This window comes from Geospiza fortis, unplaced genomic scaffold (assembly GCF_000277835.1).
Source record: "Geospiza fortis unplaced genomic scaffold, GeoFor_1.0 scaffold54, whole genome shotgun sequence".
Classification (NCBI taxonomy): domain Eukaryota; kingdom Metazoa; phylum Chordata; class Aves; order Passeriformes; family Thraupidae; genus Geospiza; species Geospiza fortis.
The window spans coordinates 17,795,689-17,802,242 of NW_005054301.1; the positions used below are offsets into that span (position 1 = coordinate 17,795,689).

The window sequence follows — 6,554 nt, forward strand, 5'->3', positions numbered from 1 at the left end:
TTTTGTTGCGTGAAGTCCTGATGTTAACGTTCTCATGCTATATTTAAAAAGAGCTGTGTTGTTTGTACTGATATCTGTGATGCAGCTTCAGCTCATGTAATGAGGAATGCACTCATTCATGTCTGGTAAAGCAGCGACACAAAATGGGAATAGCTCAACTTAATGAAGATCTCCTTGTATAACCTTGGCCACAACATCTGTATGTTTTAGTTTGAGGAGGCATGTTTTAAACCACAGAATAAAACAGAGGCATTTTTTTGGATAATATTGCTTTCCAAATCGTGTTTCAAAAATTTTACCTGCAAAATCCCTTTAAAAAATTTGAGTGATGCTGCTTTAATGAACCCGTTACTGCATGCTGAATGAAGTGCATCTGTGAGCACGGAGCCCTAGATGATAATACAATGCAAATTTATCTTCGGAGTAAAGGTGTCGGATTTCATTAGGTTCCAGATCTGTATGGATGAAGCAAGATTGGTGTTTTCTTTAGAAAGCAGCCCTTTCATGATGGAATTTTAATTGATTGTTTTTATTTATTTTTCTAACTATGGGAATTAAGCACTTGTTTCCTTTAAATTAAGGCATTAACCAGTTTTGTAAAAGGGAAAAGAGGTTTTGCTGCAAGTACTAACTGGGTAGCAAGTATACGTGTTCTCTCAGGTGGAGGGTTTGGTTCTTTTTTATTTGGAATGCATTGCTGGGCTAGACTCCATTCCCATTCAGCTGAAGTGGTGGGAGAGACATGTGAAAGTATTAAGGTAGAAGTTTGTGGCAATTGTAATCGCAGAGATCTCTTAAGTTGTGTTTCAATGTCAAGGCTTTTATGCCTTAGGCCATCAGATGCCATACCAGTTATTACTGTAGAAACAGTGTGGGAACTTCACAATAATTTTTTCTTGCTTTCAAAAAGCAACCCCATAGGTTCTATTTAGGTAAAGCTAAAAAGAGAATTTTCTTGACTGAATGTTTTGTGTGTATGCTATGTCTCATTTTGGTGATAGGAAGCTAGGGACAGAAGATTTTTTTTTTTGCCATTTAAAGTGTTTATTTATGGCCAGTTGATTAAAGGATGCACACTTAGTTGCTCAACATTGCATTAAGAAGGTTTTACTGATGCTAATAAAATGCTTAGTTTCATCATTGTTGTTTGGGCTAGGTGTACTTAGCTCTCAGTTGTGGTTCATAAAACCTCTTAGATCATGAAGTGAGAAGCAAAATGGGATGTCAGCTCTGACTATTGTAGGGCTGCAAAGATTTGCTTGATGAAAAAGGCTAGCAGGTGTAGAGGCAGGCACTGACACAGACGTGTGAAAGGGTGGAGCTGCAGCCAGGAGTGAAGACTTAGTATGAGGACGTGCAATTCATGATCTATTTTTTCTATAAGGAAAGGTTTTATTGTCATTTCAGTTGTGCATCATTGGTTCTAGGCTCGAAGAGCTTTTTTCTCCCACCTTCTCATGTTTATCTGAAATGTTATTTTAAGGTTTGGGATTAACTTTTGGGTAGCTGTTGTTTTAAAAACTATGTTCAAATGTGGCCTGTTCCCCCTTCTGCAGCTTTTCAAGGAGTGCTTTTTTTTTCATCATGCTTATAAGCATTCTGCTGGCACTTTGAGATCATTTTGTTCTTGTGTAGCTCTTATTGTCTTTTCAGCTTTGTAAATCTGTCTCAAACAGATCCTTTAAAATGTCAATTTCAGAGCTGTTAGTTTTGCTACTATGGAGGCACTTTTTATTTCTAAGGTAGGAGAACAAAACTTAAAAACAGAATATTCCAACTGGTTATTTTAAACTTCAGTAAGGTCGTGAGGACCATTTTAGAAATACATGGGGAAAATGTGAGGTAGGCTAGTAAGAGAATGGGTTGAGGCCCAGTTGAATTTCTTTTCTATTCCTCTGTTTTGTCCTATAGCATGTCTATTGTAGAGAAGAAAAAGGAACAGTTTTCTCCATATCAGTAGTTTAATCCCTTCAGCAAGGGGTTTGCTGCAAGCTGTTGAGTTCTTACTGCTACTGGTTAGAAATCCAGGATGCCCTACTGGGGTAAAGAAGCAGAGCTTCTGCCTTCATCAAAATTTCAGTCACACAAGTTGGTTTCCCTAATCCTGATGTGTTCAGAGGTTGAAATTTATTCTCGTTGACCCTAAGTGTTGGTTGTTTGGCAAAGAGTTTTGATCTGTTGTTTCCGTGGCTTTCTTGGTTTCAGGCAGATTCCTTTTATTTCTTCCCAGCTCTTTAATTTAAATATTTAAAAAGTCAATAAGACATGATTTAGTTATCTTATTTTTTTATATATTTTCTCTGTTTACTTCTTTATCTGTATTTTAGATTTTTGGTTTATTCATTTATTCTGAAAGCCATTTCTTTAACTTGTTAATAAGTTATGACAGGAGTATAGCAATAGTGAGTTATTTTTTTATCAGTGTAAATACATAATTTTAAGAACTGTTAGGTGAGGGCTTTGTTGATTTGGCATGTAAAATTAATCATATATTCAGTATCTTTCTGTGAGTGAAAAAAGTTACGTTGTTCTGTATTTTATGTTTCCAGGGAGATTTGACTTCAGTGACTTGATTTCAAGTATATCTCTCCTAAATTGCAGCTTTTAAATAAGCTTTATATTTCACAAGAGCTCAGTGTAGTATTTCAATGAAGACTCTCAAGCTGGAGGTTTATAGAGTGGGATTTGATGACTCTATGAGACTTGAGATATTCTCTAATGAAAGGCAATCAGTGTTTTTTTGGGGGTGCAGTCTTACCAGCAAGGATGAACTTAAAACTTGATGGTAAACCTACAGATTATGGTCATTGGTGAGGCCGAATGACAGTTTATTTTAAATTCTTATGCAGCTGACAGGACAAGACTAACACAGTCTGTAGCAGTTTTGGTGTTAGTTTTGATAGTAGTTTTGTACTGTGAACTTTGGGAAACCCGTTAGGAGTTGCAGAAACTATAACTGTGTTTTTGAATATGAATCAGCAGATAAAATGGTTTTAGATGTCTGTTTTTTGCATATGTAAAGCTAAATTGTGTCATTGTCTCAGTCTCTTTAATATTGGATTCTGTGGCACAGTTTACTGAGTGAGTTATTTGATTTAGAGTCTGCCACATGTCTTTTATGTTAAGTGTTAAGTAAGGCTAAGCATTTACATGTCTTTGTTTTCTTTATGGAAGCATGTTTTAAAGAGCACTTCTTTTGAATGCAGAGACAGAACACTTCATAATCTTGGTTGCTGTTGAATTGTATGATTGCTAACCAAGTATTCGTCATGGTTCTTTCAAGGGTCTGAGTCTAAGTGGAGTTGAGTCCTGCTAAGCTGTGTCTTCCCATTCCTCCAGCTCCTGCTGGATGCTGCAGTGCAGTAGTCATAGCTCTTGTTCCCTGCATAGTGGATGGATGTCTCAAGACATCCATCTTTTCTAGAGAAATCAAGTTCCTGAAAAATGCATGGCTGTGTAGAGAACTTTTTTGAAAGTGTATCATGGGGAAGGAGGAGGTGTTACTGGCACTAGTGGTTCATGCCTAGGCCTGAGAGACACTTTGAATTTTTTGTTGATGTTTTAATATTCTTTTGCTTTTGGTCTTAGGCTCTGTAGAATGGGAAGAATGCTTTCTTCTGGTGGATTGGGGAGATTAGTGGAATGATTTTTTGAAGACCAAGTTTTATTTTATAAGTTTTCAAAACTTAGAGAATCTACTGGCATATATTATATAGTTGGTTTAAAGTTGGATTATTCTTCATTATTCCATATGGTTTACCTTCAGTGCTCAAATATCTTTTGGAGGTATTTAAATTTTGTGTTATTTATTTACCTTGTGAGGTCACAGGATTTGTGCCTCAAAATACTCACATAAACCTCAGAGAGACTGGTTTTTACTTCATTGCTGCAGCTGTGAGTTGTTAACTTTGAACTTGTGCTTTAGCATGGACTTTTCATCTGGTGAAATCTTCTTCAGTTAACCCTAAAACAATCCTGCTTTCCTAACTTGTGATGTTATAGTGGATTAAAAAATCTCAACTAGCCAAAATCATTGGGGAACAAGTTCTTCCAGGCTGCTAGGAGGTATAGGTCAGAAGTTGTGCATAACTTGGAGAAAAGTTGCCTGTGAGACTTAGTTATGTTTAATGTTTTTTAAATTTAATGGCTGGATTATTTTATGGATTTTAATATTTACTTTTCTGGGTGGGGGAAATAGCCAAGCATCTTCCTTTGCTATGTAGCCTGCCTTGCTGCCTTCTCTGTGCAGTGGATGGTGAGGTTCCAGGAGGTGCCAAGGGCTGCTTTTGTAGCGTGGCTCTGTTCTCTGAGTTTCTCGAGTCATAATGCATTTTACAGCGCTGTAAGCTGGATCAATTGTCTTTTGATTTTTGAATAAATAATGACAGGCTTATTGTATGCTGATGTGATGTGAAATAGGATTAATACAGACCTCTTTTTAAGAGTGTCAGATAATATCTGTAAAACGATTGCTGTGGTGGCAGAACTTTCTGTATGCCAGTTGTTCACATCAGCAGCTTTGGTACCTATCTTGGGTTTTCTTGTTGGTGGTCCTACAGACAGCTCTTTTTGAAGACTAACAGACACTTCTAACATATGTATTTGTATATTTGACCAAAGGTTGCTGTTGTGGTTTAACCCCAGCCAGCAACTAAGCACCACAGCTTAGCCCCAAGAAAAATTTTACATTGTTCTTGGAACTTTTTCAAATGGTTGCAATTTTGTTTTTATAAGGTACTAGTCTTACTTGCTCACTCATAATGAATTCGTGCTGTCACTGGAAGTATTTGGTGCAGATCTGTGTTGATTGGTGTTTATGGGAGAGGTTATTTCCTGGTTTGAAACATTTTTTCCCCTTTCTTTCTGTTTAAAAGAGTACTTTCATTTGATTTCAAAATTGGGGTTTTATATGCATGGTTTTGTTACTTGGTCTTACTATAGCGAATAATTTGGCACAGTAGACGTGGGTCTCTGGCTGAAGGTGGGGGCCTCAAGTCTCCCAGATCAAAACTTTTTGCATTTGACCAATTTTGCTTCAGACAGAATTTGGTCTGGTCTCCTGAACTGGATGTTGCCCACACAGATGTGGCTTGTTGGCTTGGACCTCTGTGACCATTAAGGGTTGGGTCACATTTGGTGAACTTCTGGGCAGGGGTTTTTAGCTTAGTTTCCTCCAGGAGAATTCCGGTTTATGGATGCCAGAAAACCTATAAAAATTAAAATAAATCCTTCTGGGGGTGACAAAACATTTAACAGGTGACCCCAGAGTGACTGGTGAATGTCCATCATTGGAGACTTTTAAAGCTCGACAGGACAAAGCCATGAGCCCCTGGCAGCCCTGTGGCAGCCAGCCCTGCTCCAGTGGAGGTTGGACTCCTGGGTTAAACTCTGCTGGCTGCTAGCTGGTGATAGCTGCAGGGCTCCTCAAAGGGCACTGCTGTTGGAAGTGCTATTGTAGGTACAGCTTAAAAAAAAAGCTTGCTATAAGGATGGTTTTCCTTTTTTGAACAAATGTGAAACACTTTTCCTTTAGTGTCCCGCCCATTTTGTGTCTCTGGCAGGGGCAGCAGCAGCACTGCTGGTGGCTCTCAGGTTGCAAACCTGGGACAGGAAACCCCCTTTCCTTTATCTCTGGGCACACAAGGGGGGCAGTGGGTTGTGTGCATACTTATTTATTTATTTTTCCTTGAGAGACTCATGTAAGCAGAAACATACGCATCTTGAACATTTGCCATTTGGCAGGGCCACAGCACGAATTTGCTCTTGCTGAAGAAACTGGCAATGATCAGACTCTAGTTTTTTCTTTTTTGCATTTCTGAAGTGTAACATAACTTTGTCTGCATGTTTAAAAATTAAAGAAGACAATGGGTGTTGAAACTCAGACTGCAGGCTTAAACGTGTTAGTGCTATATAAAAGTCATTACAGTTCTTATCTCTGAACTGTTTAAAGATCTCATTTGGTTTTTGTGCACAAGGCTTCTCTCCTCACTTTCTGAATTACCAGTCTCTATTTTTTAAAATTTATAGAAGCTAAGATGTCTGATACTGGTTTTGGAATATTTTTGCATGTATCAAATAGAAGACAATACTAGACCTCAACAAATAAATCCTGGAGGGCCTTTCCTCCTTCTGCTAGATGCAGTTGAAATTTCTAGGAGTATTTTTCTTTTCAAATTCTAAGGGCTGAAATAGGATTTTATGCTTGCAGTCCATGCTGAAGAACTGCATAATTGTGCAAAAGAAAGTTATGGCACTTTCATGCCTTGAAAATAAATATATCTTCATGAATGACGTGATACTAGCACTGATAATCTACTTTCCAAATGTATTTAACAGCTTGTTGTGTGAATCAGAATAAAATAGTTCAATAGTCTGCACTGTATTGATCATAGAGCAGCTAGAAGAAAGAGTGAACCATGATGCTTTCCCACAGCTTTTGCTGGAGAAAACATTTAGAAATGAGGACAAAAGGAGATAATTCTGTAAAAGCTGTTAACATAGTTTATCCTTTCCTTGGATGTTTTTTTTTCCCCTTGACTCTTTCCTTTCTTTTC

The 6,554-nt window shown here is 37.8% G+C and overlaps 1 protein-coding gene across 3 annotated transcripts in view; it reads left to right on the top strand.

Moving 5' to 3' along the window:
• Positions 1-6,554, top strand: part of SIPA1L1 (signal induced proliferation associated 1 like 1) — a 200,608-nt gene that overhangs the window by 402 nt on the left and 193,652 nt on the right. The window lies entirely within an intron of this gene.